At 41.0% G+C, this 18565-nt stretch overlaps 1 protein-coding gene across 6 annotated transcripts in view; it reads left to right on the top strand.

Annotated features, from left to right (window-relative positions):
* LOC6526014 overlaps window positions 1-18565 on the top strand; it is a 44264-nt gene that overhangs the window by 3432 nt on the left and 22267 nt on the right. The window lies entirely within an intron of this gene.

The raw sequence follows: 18565 nt of genomic DNA, 5'->3' as shown, positions 1-18565 counted from the left end.
ACAATGAACGTCAAGTGAAATCATTGCCTTAAAAAAACCCAGAGTGAGAACATAATTACACCACTCCTAATGATTTCGGTGTCCTTTAGCCCGAGTTCAGGCTCTCTTTAGATCCCAAACCTTAACCTAATCTCATACCCTCATTTTCGGGACTACGTACAGCGAATTAACACATTTTGCACTTTGGTGGGGGACTCCAATTGGGGAAGCTTTATAAATAGATGCCAGCACTCCCCAAAAACAAGGACCTTTAAGCAGGTCCTTTGGCAACTTTTTGGCTGACAAGCGAACCCTTTTTGGTCATTTTGTCTGGGTGTCAACTGGCCGAAAGACATTTTTTCCATGATTAAAGCGTTGTTTATTTGAATGCGATATATTTAAGCCATGTCTCGTAAATATCAATCTAATATTAGAAATTTGCGCTTATGTGTAAATTATAGTTCATGGATGAAATTAGAAGAGATCTTATCTCTATTGACCTTAATACCCGCTGATTGTGCACTCGATATTGCGTTGTAATTTATGGTTGGATCAACAGAAATTGATTTATAAAGTAAGCCTCAAGGACAAATCAAAAGTTTGTGCTCAAATTGATTGGATAAAAGTGTAGCTATTTTTAATTATGTGCCCATACAAATAACTCTCTAGATTAAATGAGTTTTATATTAAATAAACCAGATTAATTATGAATTGAGGTCTAATTTGTTGCGCATAATTATGGCATACACAGCGAATAAAGTGTGGAATAAACCTTTATTTAAGATCGACTTGGGTCACTTGGTTCAATGAGTGAGGAAAGTGTCTATTTGATGCGAAACTTCGGCGAGTTTTCCACTCCACAAAAGTTTCGTCTCATTTTCCACTGTGCTTGTCCGCTGCCCTTGAAAGTGAAAGTACTGCTGGCATTCTGCTTTCTGTTGCTCAGCACTTTCCGGCTGAGTTCCTCCGTCCGGCTTTCATTTCCGGAGTTGCCCTCGTCATCGCCACGCAGTCAATCATTGCCACATTTCGAGGCATTCAGCGCTGCAATTGACACTTTCTTTTTTTTTTTTTATAATTAAATGCCTAATTGGAGGGCCATCAATTTGATGGGGCAGGTGGGTGGAGTCGCCTCCTTTTGCTACAGATTCTACAAGATTGTTAGCCAAAAGGGTAACGGATGCCACACACCATTGTTGACTTTATGCACATCAATTTAGTTCGGCAGGACAAACAAACCGATGGTTCGAGGACGCGATAGTCAACGTAGCGGCATTGTCCTGGCACATCCTGCTGCCCCAGAGATGCCAACAGATGTGACAGCATAATTAACAACTCTTCAGCAGAAGACAACCATTCACACCGCTCTCCTTTCGTCCTTCACTTGCTTCACTTGATTTTTCAGGCGAAATTCCACGATTTATTGCTGCCCGAGCATTAACAATATCTTTAAGCAAGGTTGCTTTGCTGATAGAATTGCCTTGGTTGGGATACTGCGTTCTGAAAGGGATTCCATTCCCATTCCCCATTCCCCATTCCCCATGCTGCCCATTAAGCTCACCATCATGTATTCGGAATTGACAATGAGCCAGCGGCTTGGACATGGCACGTGAGCTGGCTGCCAGATGCCAGATGAGCACATGGAGCAGCAGATCCTCAGGTTTGCACCCCCCTCCAATTGTCATCGGCATTCAGCCCTGCCAAATTGTTAATGGAAATTATTAGTTATTAGCTACTTTGCATATTTTGATGAATTCTGCAAGTGAATAACATGGAGTGGAGTGAGTAAATAAAATGATTATTTTATAAGGTATACAGCCTCCAATATAATGTGGTCAAAGTGCGTTGATTATATGAGAGGGCATCGCAATTTATGAAGATTCCAAATGAAGTTAGCCAAATTGTTTTGAGAACTGGCAAATTTGTAAGCCGAAAGTAGGGATTCCAACTTGTGCAGGCAGCAAATAGCAAATATCCCAACTGAATCCAATGGATCACTGATAAAAGCTGCTGAATGGCAGTCGACTTCCGTTTGCCGATTCAGCAACCCAATCCTTTTCCTTTTCCTTTTCTTTTTCGTTTTGTTTCCTCTTTTCTTTTTTTTTTTTTTTTGGGTGGGGAGATGAAAAACTTTATGGGAGCTCCCCAAACGCCGGCTTGTATCACAGAATTATAAAGTTTTCTCAGCTCGAGATTTTAGCCCCTGGGATTGCGCACCAAAATGGAATGTGCTGGCATCGGAACCCAAATGAAAATCAAAATCAAAATGAAAATCAAAATCAAGCAGGTATGCCATACTTAAGCCGGCTCAATGCGAAAATGGAAGGAGACTCCATGTACACTCTGCACTGTACACTGTACACTGTACACTGTATATAGTGTATACTGTATAGAGTACAGTGCTGTATGGAAATCGACATCTGCTGGCAATCAACTGTTCACACAATTGAATCGGATTCAGTTGACCAAACAGGAAGCTAATGCGTATCCGAATCGAAGTCGAAGTCCGATTGCGAATGTGATTTCTAATAAATAGTGAGGCTTCATCCGGGGAAACCTAGTATCCTGGAAATCTGACCATGATTGCGATTATGGCAGCAGGACTGCGTCAGTGATTTATGGTCGCTAAATTCGCTGGTTACTGAATAGTAGATGCTACTGAATGCCAGTTCTCCCAGCAGGCTTTGGCATTGGCATTCAGTTCACACGACCTGCACATTCGGAAGCCAGAGAGCGCAGAACTTGACCCCATCACGTGCCCTTGACTACCGACTACCGACTACCTAGCATCTCCTGTGCGGCGGGGAAAAAACAGACACACAGTGCCACAATTAAACGCACAAGGACATGGTTGTGCATGTGAAGCGATCGGAGTGGAACGGAGTGGAATCAGTTCCATCCAATCGAATTCAAAAGGTTGCAGCTTCTGCAGCTCAGCTCAGCTCAGCTCAGCTTGGATTCAAGGAGTTTACGGGAAGCACTTGTCCTAATTGGAAAAATTACTTGTACTCGTTTATACTTAACTAGCAACTAACAACTGGCAACAATCACTCAGATCCTTTGGTAATTTTCATATGAAACAAATTGACTTACAAATATGCAAGAAATCACATAAGTAAAGACTTTGCCTAAGCAAATACATTTGCGGAATGTAACTTGATAGACATGACCAAGAACTAGTTCAATGTGGGTCCCCTTTGGAAGGACACAGCATCCTTGCGGAAGGCGGAAGGAGCAATTGGCCAAAATGGTGTTTGAAGTAAAACCCAGAAACGTGACGGGATTCACAAACGTTCGTTGTCGTTGAACGCATGCCAGAATACCGCAAGGGCATCTTACCCTTACTTAGGAATACCGACAAAGGCGACAAAAAGCTCAGCGGCAAAGAACAATAGCATTGACCACAAGGAGAGCACGGTCCGGCCATTGGGATTAAAGTTAAAAATACCCATTCAAGCAGTTTGGTTTTGCTTTTTTTCTTTTTTTTTTTTTTTGCTGCCTTCCAGCGGCACATGTAGCTGTGCAAGGTAATAACGTATACGCATTAAGTATACGACGCGGTGTACGCAAGCTTAAGCTCTAACGGCTATTATTTGCACAGAGTCCAGAGTGTACAAACCAAAGAGTGTCTTTATAGAAATATAGTTTTGTTTATGCCAGTTATGTAGCTAGGTTAGCAGATAAGTCGCCTATTTAGGTCATAAACTAGTCAACTAGTGGTACAATTTATGGTTGTTATTACTTTCAATATGCCAGTTTTGTCTATAGAATTTGTGGTATATTTTTTTTGGCAATTATTTCTATACATTTTCGCATATATGGCAGTTTCAAAGTTTTAATCGCCGCGTGCCCAATTAGGAGCAGCTCTATCTAGCTGAACGTAGTTAACTGGAAATAAATGCAGCTTTTAATTGCTCGCCTTAAGGATTAGTTGGTTGGTTCGTTGAATATGCGTGTATATTTCGCCAAATTCAATGCAGGATTTCGCTGCATCAAAGGCTGACTTTCTGCCAATTTCAAATCTGGCGGTGCCATGACTTGGTCATGGGCACTTTCATTGTCCGCCGAGTCTGGCTGAGATGCCCTTTGTTTTCGCTTTAAGCCTGGCCTAAACACACACACATACACAACTGTGTTGGTTGGCAACTGACGTCACAGCAGAACTATGTTGCAAACATCTCTCAACGTTCTGGTCGTGAAATTACCGCCTAATTGCCAACAGTTTTGGTGTGGAAAATCTCTGGTCAAAATAAGTTTAGGCCAGCCGTGAAAATGAAATTAGTTTACCATACTCCCCTTTTTTGTTGCTGTTTTTCGGCCTTTATTTTGGTCGCCACAACATCGATTTTTGTATGCCGACGCACAAGAGCTGAAACACACAACCCCACGTCATGCTACATATATGTATGTTTATATATATTTATTTATGTAGTTGTTCTATGGATGTACATATGTGTACATATATATCTACATGCTGACAAAGATATGGCTGTCGTTGGTGACGGTAATAAATCGCCATTGAAATTTTGTTGTTCAGCTTGCCTTATTATCACACGCCCTCGGCAAAAAAAAGGGGTAGAATTCCTTTGGCTATCAAATTGAAACCCGATACCAGCTGATTATCATAGAAATACAAAATTACCTAAGGGCTTAGCATTTCATCACATATTCAGGGCTTCATTGCAGTATTTTTTATAGGTTAAATTACATTATTAGGGTATAAATCAATTTTCAAATATTTCAACTAATTTCAGCTAATTCAGTGAGTCGAATACAACGAACTAATGAATAATGAATAGATACTTGTATGATTGCTAGATTCGAGTATAATTGTGTTTACCATAAGCGCTTTTGCTGGCAGTGGAATTTCCCAGGTGATATTCCAAACCAGCGACGCGGCTCAGGTTTCTCTTTCCGGAATCTCGTGGATTCCACGGCGGAGTGTGCAACAGTTTTTCGGAGTCGCCCACAAAATGTATTGATTGCTATCGATTAGGCTGAATGCGTGGAGCGTGTGTTCGGTAGTATGACAATGTGGCCAGTTGCGTGAGAAAAAAAATAAAAACAAAAGATAAAAGAGGTAGCAGGTAGCAGGTAGCAGGTCCTGGCAGCATTGACATTTCACAAAAGGACACCGGCGAATGGCAACTGGCAGGCCAGGCAAAGAGCAAAGCGCAACAAATGTTATTCCATCCTGTTGCCGCCCAGGTTCACCTCGAATCCTTGAATCCTCGAAGCCTTGAATTTATGGATCCTTGTTCCCCTTGTCCCCCCCCCCCCACCGTGTCACTTGCATCTGCTGCACCTGCTGTTTTGCCGTCGCCTTTTGTCATTTTGTTGTTTCTTCTCGCTGGCTGCTCGGACAATTTCCGTTTCCGATTCCGATTCCGCTTTCAATTCAGTTTCAGTTGCACCCACTTCTACTTTTCAAACGTCGTTGTTTGTTAATTTCTTTGTGCAATCGCCTCGCCACCGCCGCCGAAGGGGGCAACTTGTGGAAAAAAACTGCAAAATTGCAGGTGGTTTTGCACAACTGCCTTGGCACGATAACTAGATAACTTGATAACTATATAACTTGATATGCGCTTTGAACGCATCATCGTTTGCTTTTGATTCTTCGTGTTGCTCCCCAAAGGCGCCTGCCAGAAACATTGCAGCAATTACTAAATCTCTCGATTGCCAGTTTGCTTATCCAAGCTGCATATATTGTATCAGTATCTATCTGCAGCTGGTTTAAATCGACGCCGAAGGTGCAAAGTTAGGCCTTAGTAGTAGAGCATCAGCATAGCGAAAGGCAGCAATTGCCACATAATTACGCAAAATTCGTATATTCAAAATCCCAATTCCATGAACTCTTTGAACTGAGTGCTAATGCTTTGTGTTGCTTTATGTTCTTGAAAATAACAAATAAGTCAACCTACATGTGTGCTTCCATTGAGCCAGATGCTTGTCCCTTCTACTGTCCCTTTCGATTTTGGGTCCTGATTGTCGATTTCTGGTTGTGTATTTTGCTGCGGGTGATTCAACTGCAATTCCCTCGCCCTTCGGAGTGGCAAAAATCAAGGACACTTTTTACGATGCTAAAACGTTGCCAACAGCTTGCCTGTCAGAAACATTTCGAACCCAATGGGATGTCACTGCAGACAGTACTTAAAGATCCAAAGTCGTATGAATGCACAGGGAAATATATATAAATAAATAAAAAAGCATAGAAAAGAAAAGGCAAAATAGGTCATTTTATTTATTTTATATTTTTATTTATTTTATTTATTTATGTGCAAACTACATATATTAAATAAATGCAGAGCTCGTATTCGTATCATATTTCCTGCGGTGTATTCAGCATTCGGTGACCAGTTGGCTACAATGATCAATGGCAGGGAGTTCTAGTCGAATTTCACGAGCTGTTGCCGCAGCCGAAAGTTTATTAATTTGTTATCCTGTCACTTGGCCGCTTTCATTGCCTTTCATTAGACGACCCTCCACGCCCACCTTCCCTCCAATCCCAGATGCTCATCGCAATTCCGGAGACCGCAGAAATTAATTACCGGATTATAAGACAACTTCATTGGCCTGGCTGGGGTATATGGGGTATATGTATGTACTACAAGTAGTAGTAGTAGCTGAGGGGGCGTGGCAGACAAGGCGATAAGCTCGTTTCAGTTCAGTTTTCACCATTCCAGGGGCAACGGCAGCCATTTGGTTTTGGGCTTTTATGATTAACATTTAATAAGAAAAGGTCACGCACCGAAATGAGGAGGTTGGTTTCTTTTTTTTTTTTTTTTTTTGGGTTGTGGGTATATATTTGAGTTTGGAGATGGGTTTGATTGGGGTGGAAACTATATAGAGAGAGCATTCCAGACCAGAGTCGCATCTGGATGGAGTCCGGCTAAATGAAGTGCCCAACTTAAATAACTCGAATTAAACATTAATAGCGTACTTAAAAGTTTTCCTCTTTCTCCGACTTTTCGTTTTCGTTTTTGTTTTTGTTATTGTTTTTGTTATTGTTTTTGTATCGCCTGGGCGCCTTCGTGTTTCATTTCATTTATAGCCGTTCTTATTTAGTTGGCCTTTATTGGATTCGATTGTTGCTGCTGCTTTCGGCCATTTAAGTTTCCCGCTTTCTCTCTCTTTTTTTGGGGCCAATTTGTTGCCATGGCCGAGGCCAATTTCTTGATGAAATCATTTCGCTGTGAACTTTAACGTTCGCCAATGGCCATTTCTCAACTCTTCTCTGAAAATCGATGCGATGCGATGGGCATGGTTTTGAAGCATTGGGTATGGGGATTGGAATGGGATTGGGATGGGGATGAGTAGCATCCAGGCCACTTAGGCAAGCCTTTCAATCTTAAATGCTTCATCGAGTTTCCCTTTGATTAAACAATTGATTGTATTTTGCTGGCTTCTTGATATTTTCCACTGCCAAGCCATTTGCTTTAAGTTGCCTACTTTTGGTTGGCTAATTTATTAGTTTTATTTAACTCAGTCCATTGAAATATCGTGACTTATGAATTATCATTATATTTGTTCAACTTATTAATATTTGCGTGTGTAGTCATGGCGACGACTTATTTTTCCAAACCTAATCAAAAGCCTTTTGTGTACGCTCTCAATATGCCTTTGAAAGACAACTTCCTTTGTCGTTTGTCGCTGCTTCTAACTCCTAACTCCAAACTCCTTGCTCCCTCCTGCTTCGCCGCATTTCTGTATTGTGGTGTCCTTGCTGAGATATTATCCTGAATGCCACGCAGATCCTTTCGCCATCCTGCAGATGCGCCTGTGTTGCTGTGGCGGTACTTATTTAATAAGCCCGCGACATGTCCTTCATGTTGGGCCTAAGTGTTTGCCAAATGCGCGATGGATTTGGGCCTGCAAACGCATCTCGATGGGCCTAAGCCAATTTAACGCATGCCACAGTGGTGCAAAGCTATAAAAATAATTGTAGAAAAAAGTACTGCTAAATAATAATAAGCAGCTATATATAATAACTTTTATACAATAGAAGAAATTATAATGAAAGCTTGGTAAAATCAGCTTTTGCTTGGCAGGAAATACTGCAACATTAAGTTCGTTTATAAAGACATACTATACCACTGTATCCTTTGTGAAGGCACGCTGCTATTTTGAGTTCGATACAAGTACCTCCCACCCCCTACAATCCCAACCCCCTTTCGACGCCACCCATGTTTTTGCCGCTCGAGATGTTGTCAGCTTAAGTGCTTCATTTGAGGCGCCATGAAATATGCAACAGGCCGCCCAAGTGGGCGACTGCCGACTCGACAGAATGAGCATGCACGTCCTCTGCGGAGCATGCCTCCTAATCCAGCTGCTCCTCCTGCTGCTGCTCCAGCTGCTCCTCCTGCTGCTCCTCCTGCTGCTCCTCCAGTTGCTCCTCCTCCAGCTGCTCCTCCTCCTGCTGCTCCTCCTCCAGCTGCTGCTCCTACCCTTCTGCCCATCATCCTTCTCCGCCCGGCGACAGACGACGACTGCATCCCATCAGGAGCATCAGGACAGCAGACAGCACTGTTAGAATGGCAGGCTGTCTTAAATTGTCCCGCCTCTCTAATGCCTCGGAATCAACTTCAGTTCTGTCCTCACTTCCGCTCCCAAGGGCTCGATATTGATATGCTTGACGCACTTTGGGGCTGCCAGGATATGCCAGGATATGCCAGGATATCTGCCATAATTCCCCATCAAATATGCTCCAGTCGCAAGACATTCGAAAATTATGCATGTCCGCTGAATGTTCACATCACATCCCCTAAAAGTGTTTGCTCGTTTTTCAGCCAGAAATGTTTAAATCGCAAATACATTTGGATATCAAATAATGTCTTTGTTTAATATCGGTTTTCAGTATTTGCGTGTAACTTGGTTACACTAATGGCATAGCATAGCATTTAAGGTAAACCCTAATTATTTTAATTAGTTACTCAAGCGAAAGGTACTTCCCAATTATAGAAACTTAATCCATTAGGGATTTTTGTGTGCTGCTACATGGGATTAATCCTTTGACTTGACTTTGGTATTAAATGAAATAATTTTCTTTTCAGCTGGTTTTCATTTGTGTGACGATTTCATTTGCGACTCGCCAGGCTTTTGGTGACATTTAAATATAAATGAAAAAAGTACGCATACGTCACCTTGTCTGTGTGTGTGTGTGTGAGTGTGTGTGGGTGTGGGTGTGGGTGTAGGTGTGGGTGGGGGCGGTGAGAAGGTTGGGGGTGTGGCGGTTAGGCCATAAGGGTTTTGCCCAGAGACATCTGCATATTGCCATTGTGACAGACAGGCAAGGAGTCGTGAAAGCCAGGCCGTCCTCTTACATCCTTCGCATGTGGAAGAAGTTAAAATATATATACATATATATATATATATATGATGTATATACATGTATATAGCTGTCAAGGAAAAGGATGTGGATGTGGCAAGAAAAGGGCGGCAGGTCCTGCAATTTAGCGCGACAACAATGGCGGCCAAGTGGCGCCATCATTTGCTCCCGTTCCCAAATTTCATCTCCTTTCTCTTTTTTTTTTGTTTTTTTGTATTTTTTTTCTGGCATGTGAGCATACAAATTCCGGAATTCGTATGTGAACTTTTGTATTTTTATTGTGTTGTTTTGCTCTGTCGTATAATTAAAAACACCGAGTGAGCGCACAGCCAAAAAGAAAAAAAAAAATGAAAATAAAAAGGAAGAGATGTGAATGCCGGGAAAAAGGTGGTTTCTAGGCAACGAATTAAATATTTATGTGTACAATTAGTAGTTGAAAAACAATGCTTGACAATTGAAAAAACCAGCAAAATTGCCACGAAAAAGTTGAACAGAATGTTTGCTTTACTCTTACTTCTTTTTCTGTACAAACTCAAAAATGATCTCTCACCTATGTAGCATGAACTAAGTTAAAGTTAATTAAAGTTTTTTGCAAAGCATGAATGCCAAATTATAAGTGAGTGTGGCAAGTGAATAAATGAAATCAGATATATCCAAGAGCGTTCTAAATTTAATGCTCGTAATAAAGCACACAGATTGTTATTTCCGCCCTTAAGCCTATTATTTGTCACAGAAATAGCAGCACACCACATCGTGGTTTTCCCTTCAACTCACACACACACATAGAGTGTGTGCCCCAAATGGACCACAAAAGCAATCTCATCATCGACACTTTTTGCTATTTATTTTCATTATCCTTGCTCGCAGTGCCTCGCACTAATCAAATGACTGAGAAAAAAACAGTGAAACAGCAACGCTAGTCGGCAGTCGGCAGTTGGCAGAGGAACATAATCAACGACAACAAAGTCGAAATTGAAATCAAATTGCTAAAGAGAGAGCAAGGCGACGGCGGCAGGACATGGTGGGTGGTGCTGGGTGGTGCTGGGTGGTGCTGGGTGGTGCTGGGTGGTGCTGGGTGGTGCTGGGTGGTGCTGGGTGGTGCTGGGTGGTGCTGACAGTGGGTGGCAATGGGTACTTGCGCCTGGAAAGAAGGAAACTGGAGCGATGCAGCAACAACAGCCGAGAAGCATCATTAAAATGCAATGCATCATCGCGTCATTGTCTGTGTGACAGTAGTGGCTATGTGTGTGTGTGTTTCTGTGTGTGTTTCTGTGTGTTTCTGTGTGCGTGAGTTGATATTGTTGTGTCCATTATTATTTCCCATGGGCTCTGACACGGCACTCATAATTAAACGCATTTTGCATTTAATTATGCGGCGGCAACCAAAGCCATGTACCAGCAATAGTTTCAGCCAGGAATCTAAGATTCTAAGATTCTAAGATCCTGGATTCGCCATTTGATTGCGGCACATAATTTGGCATAATTGTTGGATTGAAAAGGACTTTAGTGTGGCGCAACAATTTCTAGCAGTGGAAAGCCATAACGCTGCCAAGCGGAAGCTGTCTGAAAAAGAGGGGCTCAGCCTGTCAGCCAGGAACCAGGAAACAGGATACAGGAAACAGGACCTAGGACCTTCCCAGGACATCGCCATGGCATCAGCAGCAGCAGCAGGATGATGAGTTGAGCAGGATGGCAATGAATTGGCCTTAGTCTGGCAATTAAAGACGCTGCCAAGTGTGCTATGAAAATGTTATAGCATTGCACATCCTGACGCCTTCCTCATTTTTTTTTTTTTGGGCCAATTAAAGTTCGCACTTAGCTGTACATCTACATTATGACTTATTTTGTTGACCAAGTGCTTAAGGATTTGGATGTTGTTTGGACTTGGGCTTAGGTCGTAAAGCTTCCATCCTTGCCAATAAAAGTTATTAGCCATTTTCGCATGGGCGTTCAACTCTATTTAAGCCTACGGCTCCTTGGGCATTTGTCATTAGGATTGTAATTGTGTATGTACAATGAAATAATACGATAATTTCACGTACTAAATGTATCTGAGCATTTCAATTGTCATAGTCTTTAATTGTTTCATCTAGTGTGCATTCAGCGGATATTCCTTTTAAATTATCACCATCATTCAGTTCGCTAATTGTGTAATTAATTAAGACTGTGAGTGCGTCGCTGTTGAGTCTAAAATCAGGCAACCAACTCGTGAGCTCTATCCGTTATCCTTATATCCTTACCCCTCGGATTTCACCTGCTGCAAACACACACACATGCACGCACTCACACTCACACTCACACTCACACTCACACTCACACTCACACTCACTCTTGTGTGTGTTAACTGGGCGGGTGTAACGATAGCGCCGAGTATTTTAACACGAGTGCAAACATAATTAGCCCTTAATCATAGTCAACATGTTTGCGTGGGTGTTTCGCCCGTGGGAATGCAATAATCGCGCACCGCCCTTCTGGGAATTTGATTAAGCTTTTATTAACGCACAAAGAAATCGTTTTATTTAAATGCGGTTTCCAAAACTATTTTAAACGGTAAACGGGTTTAATTTTCAACCAAAAATGCTCATATAACTGCTGTAAGCAGCTGAAGACAAACTCAACCAGCTATGAAATTCCATGTTGTCAACACATGAGAGGTTTTAGGTTGTGCACAACAAAGGATTCTTTAATGTCGACAATTTGGCTTTTCGCAAAATGCCATAACTTGACTGAAAATGATCAAAAGATGTATGAATAACTATTTTAAGCAGCTAATTAGCAATGCTAACAATCACTATTATCCCTTCTTTTGTAAAGAAAATTTGTAAAAAATTTCAATTTCAAAATTTGAATAGCGATTGACAAAAAAATTGAGTTACAATGCAACGAGGTATGAAATGCAATATTGGGGATATTATTTGCAAAGGTACTAATTATTTTTAATTAGAAAATCAGGAGAAGGGCAGTGCATGCAGCTGTGTAACTGAAATCCCTCATTGTTGGCAGAAGACATGGGTAAACCAATGAAACTCAGCGCACACTAAACGTTCCACATACGCCACGTGGGCCAATGGCAAAGTAAATATGTCCGAAAACCGCAAAGAATGAACCTAATTGGAATTTAAATCAAAAGATAAACTAATTTGGCACGGAGCACAGCACACCGAGTTCCCAGGACCCTTCGCCCTTCGTCCTTCCCCATCGCACTTCAATCATGATTGAAGCACAATTTAAGGCGCGTGAATTATGCATGCTACGCGAAGCAGACCTCTGTTCGTGAGTCCTGGATTTGGGTCAGAGTAGCAAAATCAATAGCTCGCTGCTTGGAGGGCTGTAAAAAGGTGAAGCAAAAAAAAAAAAAAAAAGAAGTGAGAAAAACAAAAATGCCAACGACGGCAGGTAAAAAGTCCTGTTTGGCCAAACAGTAGCAAACGAACACAGCTCGCAAATCGCAAATCGTTTTCATTTATGTGTCGTTACTTGAGCCATTTCTCGAATCAATTTTCCATTTGTATTCATAGCAAATTAGACGCGCGACAGCAGCAAAATGCAATTGCCTTTCGCACGAAATTGTCGATGTCCTGGCAAAATGCTCGTAACGCAAAATCCTCCACGTCGGCACGTTGAATGTTAGACTTGGCCCGCATTTAAGCCATAGGCGTAAGTTAATTTGTTTGCCAGGACAGAACAGGACAGGACAGGATCCTGCGACTGACCCTTATGGCCGTTGCCTTTCGCAAAAAGCGAAAACCGAAAGCAGAAAGCTCAATGAAAGCAAAAGAAATGGAAAAGTAACCAACGAATCTGAATGCAAACATGAAACGAAATCAACACAAAGAACTCAAACGAAATGGCAGGGGACACAGGGGGGGGGGGGGCTTTGTCTTACACTTAAAAAAATCACATAAAGTTGCGTTATTTACTTGCCAATCAGTGAACTATGATATCTGAAATATAAATATAACTCTTTATAAGTAATTTCTTAACAGTGAAATATAAAGCACGTGTTTGAGTTATTTTATATAATTTATTTCAATTTTATTTCTTTTTATTTTATTTATTTTTTTGTATTTTATTTTATTTTATTTTAATTTATTTTATTTTTTTTTTTAATTTATTTTATTTTTTTTTTAATTTATTTTATTTTTTTTTAATTTATTTTATTTTATTTTTGTTTCAGTGCTGGTGGCATTTCCACAAGGAGACCAAGTTTAGCCCACAGAAAGCAATGTCTTTGAGTTGTGTAGTGGTTTTGAGTTCTTTGTTTCGTCTAGATGTCCAATTTTAATGAAATGCCAAGAATACAGCCGTGAGTTCATGAAAATGTCGCCAAACGTTTATAAAAAATGTAAGAATTTTATTTTCTATAAACGTGACTCTAAAATTTAAACTTTCATATATAAACTAGAAAGGTACATTTCAAGCACTATTACTGATTACTTTTATTTATAAGCCAGGCCAAACTAATCTATTAACGTAAAAAGTAGCAACGCAAACTCAAGTTGAGCAAACAGTATAAAATTCCGTAGATGCGACTGCATGGTAAAAAGGCAGGAATTTTCATGGCTTTTCGAAAGCCCAGAGAATCCGCAGCGAGTGTATTAGAGAACGTTGCCTATCGCCACATGCCACATGCCTCACGCTTCTTTCTTGCTTTTTTGCTTTTTAGCGTTTTTGGTTTAACGCAAACAAAACAAAACGCAAAGCAAACACACTAGCCCGAAAAAAGGGGGGCACGCATCTGTATTTGTATGTATGTAGATGTAGATGTAAAAACTTCAAAGCACACACACTTAACGTGCTCAGACACGCACTGCCACACACACACACGAAGCACATGGCCAACATGGCGGGCGGAAGCGGAAACGAGGCAGAAGAGTGGAGAAAGCGAGGCGGTGGCAGTGGCGGCTACTTGATGTTGCTGCCACAGATTTTGTTACACTTTGCTCTCGGCTAAGCGGTTGCTAAGCTGTCGGGGGCGTAACGGGGCGGGGCAGTACACTGCATGGCATGGGGGGCATGGCCACGAAGGGGCGTTATCCAGGACACGTGCCGCTGCATTCGATGCGTGACAATCGCCGGGTCAGCGCACAACTGAAGTGCAAATTGGGTTAGCATCGAATCATTTTTGCGAATCATTTCATGTCATCGTGCATATCAATATCTAAGGAATATATATGTGTATATCCTGACCCTTTTTTTTTTTTCCTCTGTTTGTGGTATCCTTTTTATGGTTAAAGTGTGACAGATTGAGTTCGTTATTTGCTCGGCACATTTTAGTGCTTTTTTCTTTATGGTCGCCAGTTTACAAGCGGCAATTATATTGTTTTGCGGTTTTATATTTGTTGACAGGGCTGAATTGGCAACTGTTTTTCCTTTATCGATGTTCTCCTTCCTTTTGTCATAATTATTTATACAGTTGACAGTTTTTTTTTACCTTCTGATTGCTGCTTTAATTGAGTTCAGCATGTTGCATTTATGCAAGGAGAGCTTTGGTTTAAACTTTTAGTTTGGTTACATTAACTAAGTGAGCAGGTGAGTGCTTTTCTGCTGCCTCCCGCATTTGTTGCTTTGCTTCGTAAAAATGAAATGTAACCAAGCTGATGGAAAGTCTAATTGCAAACCACAACACAAAACAGTCAACTTTGTCGTTTTTCAAAGCTCTTTCTAAATTGTTGGCACACATCCTTTCATCCTGCCATCCTTTTCCAAGGAACTTTTGCCGCGGTAAACTTCCAACTTTCAGCCGAAAAGCCTGAAGGCCCTTTTCCCCACTCACACACACACACACAAAAACAGGCAGACAGGATGCGACATCCTGCACACACACACACACACACACACACGCGAACACGTACACGTAGAGCGGTGTGTACACAGCAGTGGCTCATTTGATCGCTGGGTTTTGGCCAATTGACGAAGGCCAAGACTTTGTGCGTAAATATTTTCCAAAATGTTTGCTAATTTGACTTGAGCTACTCCCTGCAACCACTGCCACATCCTTTGCTGCTCAGTTTGCCACCCGGTGCCATTTGTTTTTGTCCAGGACGAGGCGAAAAAGTTGACAAAAGTGGGTGGGTCTGCAAGTTTTGGGCCTCTGGGCGCCCAAACATAATTAAACCGGAAACAGCCGGCTGGCGGGAGGAAACTCACTCGGGAACTCGGAACTATTGCCTACTTATGTGGGCAGGACACTCTAATCAATATGCGCATTATATGCCGCAAATCAGATTAAATCGATGGCTGCCACGCAAGTACAACTACTCGTAGTTTGTTTAACCGCAATAAAAACGTGTGCAATATTAATAGCCTTTTTAGCGCCAAACTTAAAACATTCATTAAGTGCTTCCTTTAATTTTAAATGATTATTGAGCAGTGAACAAAGGTGGCTTTTTGGGAACGCTTCAAGAGCGAAGCAAAAACTTTTCAAAGTAATTATGAACTCAGTTTGGAGAGTGATTAGGTCAAGTGCTATTAAAGTGCATCAAATTTTGCGCCACTGACAACCTGTTAACCTGTTAACTAACTTAAATGGCCGGAACCTGATGTAAATCAATAATGTGTAGTCAGTTCGCCTGAATTCTGGGCAAGTTCAAGTGCTGAAAAACTTTCGCTCTCATTTGTTGGCCGTTGGCCATTGGCCGTTGGCCATTGGATGTTGGCAACTGGCAATTGGCAGTTGGCAGTTTCGTACTCGTTTTGGCCATAAACGTGGCAACTGTCGTTAAATATACATGAGGGCGCCAGGCGAACGCATAAATTGCCATTTAATGAGTGCGTATATGCGTGTGTGTGTGTGTGTGTGTGTAAGTGTGAGTGTAAGTGAGTGTTGGTATGGGTGCCTGTGGGTGTGCAACATGTACGAGTATACAATCGGACTCCATTACCGGGAAATTCGCTTTGTGGCCCGAAGTCTTTTAGCTTGGCTAACAAGTTTGTTCCATTTTCTGAGGCGGCTGGCATTTTGAGTTATTAATAAACAGTGTGTGTCGCACACAGGGACATGTGCCACACACACACACACACACTCACACACACTTACACTCACACACTCACATCACTATATTTGCTCTGGGCAAGTAATTGATAGCTTATTGATTTACATGCACGAGAACTACCTTTCTTTCGTTCTATGGTTCATACTTTTTTTTCTTTTTTTTTCTTTTTTTTTTCTTTTTTTTTTCTTTTTAATTTTCATACCTTTTCTCCCCTCTTATTTTCCCAGAAAGGCTGCAAGCCTTCACCTGAATATCCATGTACGTATGTGGGCTTTTTGTTTGCCGAGAAAGTCCCCTTCTTAGTGGCATTCAAATGGAGAAAGGTAAACTCACAGAAATGCACGTTTGCAGTCCTTTAGATCGAACTTATCGTACCTGCTGAACCTAATAGCCTGAAAAATATATTATATGTACTTACGAGTATTTATTTGAACATTAAAGGCTTCACTGAATGGCTTGTGCAGAGTCGCTGGATTTGAATAAAACGATTAATTTGTGGCTTCGGGTTACTTACGTTTGTTCAAACTCACATTCAATTCAGTCAACTTGAATTCCGTCACCAGCAGCTGTCAACCAACCAAGCAGTCCAGGACCAGGAGTCCTTTTTTTTATCAGTAGGCCGCAGGATAAGGAGGATGAAGTGGGCGGGGATGATGGGCAGGAGTGGTGGGCGGGGCAGGAGACAGCTGACTGATTAAGGCGCAATTGGAAGCTATCTCAGCTGCGGATGATGATGGGTTTTGCCAGTTGCCGCAAAATACCCGCACAAAAATCCCCCAAAGCCACTCACACACATACAAAGGCATACACACACAGGCACACACACACAGGCATACACACTCAGGCATACACACATACACACTTATATTCTTATACACTTGCCGCTCAAATCCACTTCTCAATGCCGCCGAGCAAGGAGCTGCCCTAGGCTCAGAACTCATTAAATTACAATAAAATAATAATATCGCACTGACACACACACACACCACACACACACACACTCAAGGCAAAAGGACACACCGGAAATACACATAAATCTCGACATAAGAATCCTTGAGAATGAAATTCCGAAAATCGTAGTAAACACAAAGTCGAGGGCGGGAATAAACATTTAAGGTTGAAAGCCACGTAAGCAGAAAGTAATACGCATTTTTCCAGTCAAAGTTCACTTATTATTAAATCATTTTGTTACATTTTGAAATACTGAACACATTGATATTCATGCTCATCACTTTTGTATTTGTTTGTTTTAAATGCTGGGTAATACAAAAAGTTCCTGGAAACGGGGAATCAAATTAAATCTCGGTATCTGCTCGCTTATTGAGGCTACTGTGCAAATATTCAACAAATATAAATATATTCAATGAAAACAAAAAGCGTCATCGAGTTTTTGTGGTTGCATATTTGAAATAATTTATAAAATGAGCGGATGTGAAAACCCCAAGCAAACGTGTTAATTTAATTTGGACATTTTACGCATATTAAGTCAATGTGTAAATATACACCTCATAAATATCATTTGTTAATATCGAACAATAGAGTCAATCAAATGTGGTAACCAAATTGCAATACAAACTGCAAATACATAATATAATTATTTGCCAAAATTTACTGGTAAAAATGTGCATATTTATTTTGATTAAATTAAGAGGCCTGTGGTGCTTTGTAAATGTATTGTATAAAATACCAATAAATCCAATGTCCTGTGTATGGCAATTAAAAACCACCATATAAAACTCAAAGCTTAGATCCTTTCCGATCCTTTTACCCGCATGCCAGGCATCTACTACTCGTATACATATTAACTGACAAGATTAACAAAATGCTGCCAAACGCAGCAAATATGTATGTATGTAAAAATGAACGAAATGAAAACAGCATTTAGCATTTGTGTACAAAGCCAAACAAGCGAAAAGAGCGACAGGAATAAAAGAAAAAGAGCAAAAAACTTTCCACTTTATGAGGCATTAAAATAAAAGGTCGTAAAAAGTAAAATGCCATAAAAGCGGGACCAAATCGAAACAAAAAAAAAAATGAACAGACTGCATCAATAGACAGCAACATACAAGGGGCCAAAGTAAACAAACAAACAAATAAACAGTCGAGCAAACAATGAAAACAAACAGATATAGATACATATATATATATAATACTAAAAAACACTAAATATGTATATATATACAATCCAGCTGTTTGCGGCAATAAAAACTCGCAACCGAAATCAAATGAAACGAAGCGAAGTGAAATGAAATGAAATGAAATACGC

Source organism: Drosophila yakuba, chromosome X, assembly GCF_016746365.2.
Source record: "Drosophila yakuba strain Tai18E2 chromosome X, Prin_Dyak_Tai18E2_2.1, whole genome shotgun sequence".
NCBI classification, from domain to species: domain Eukaryota; kingdom Metazoa; phylum Arthropoda; class Insecta; order Diptera; family Drosophilidae; genus Drosophila; species Drosophila yakuba.
Note: the sequence above shows the minus strand (reverse complement) of the source record. Positions and strands in the feature narration are given on the sequence as shown.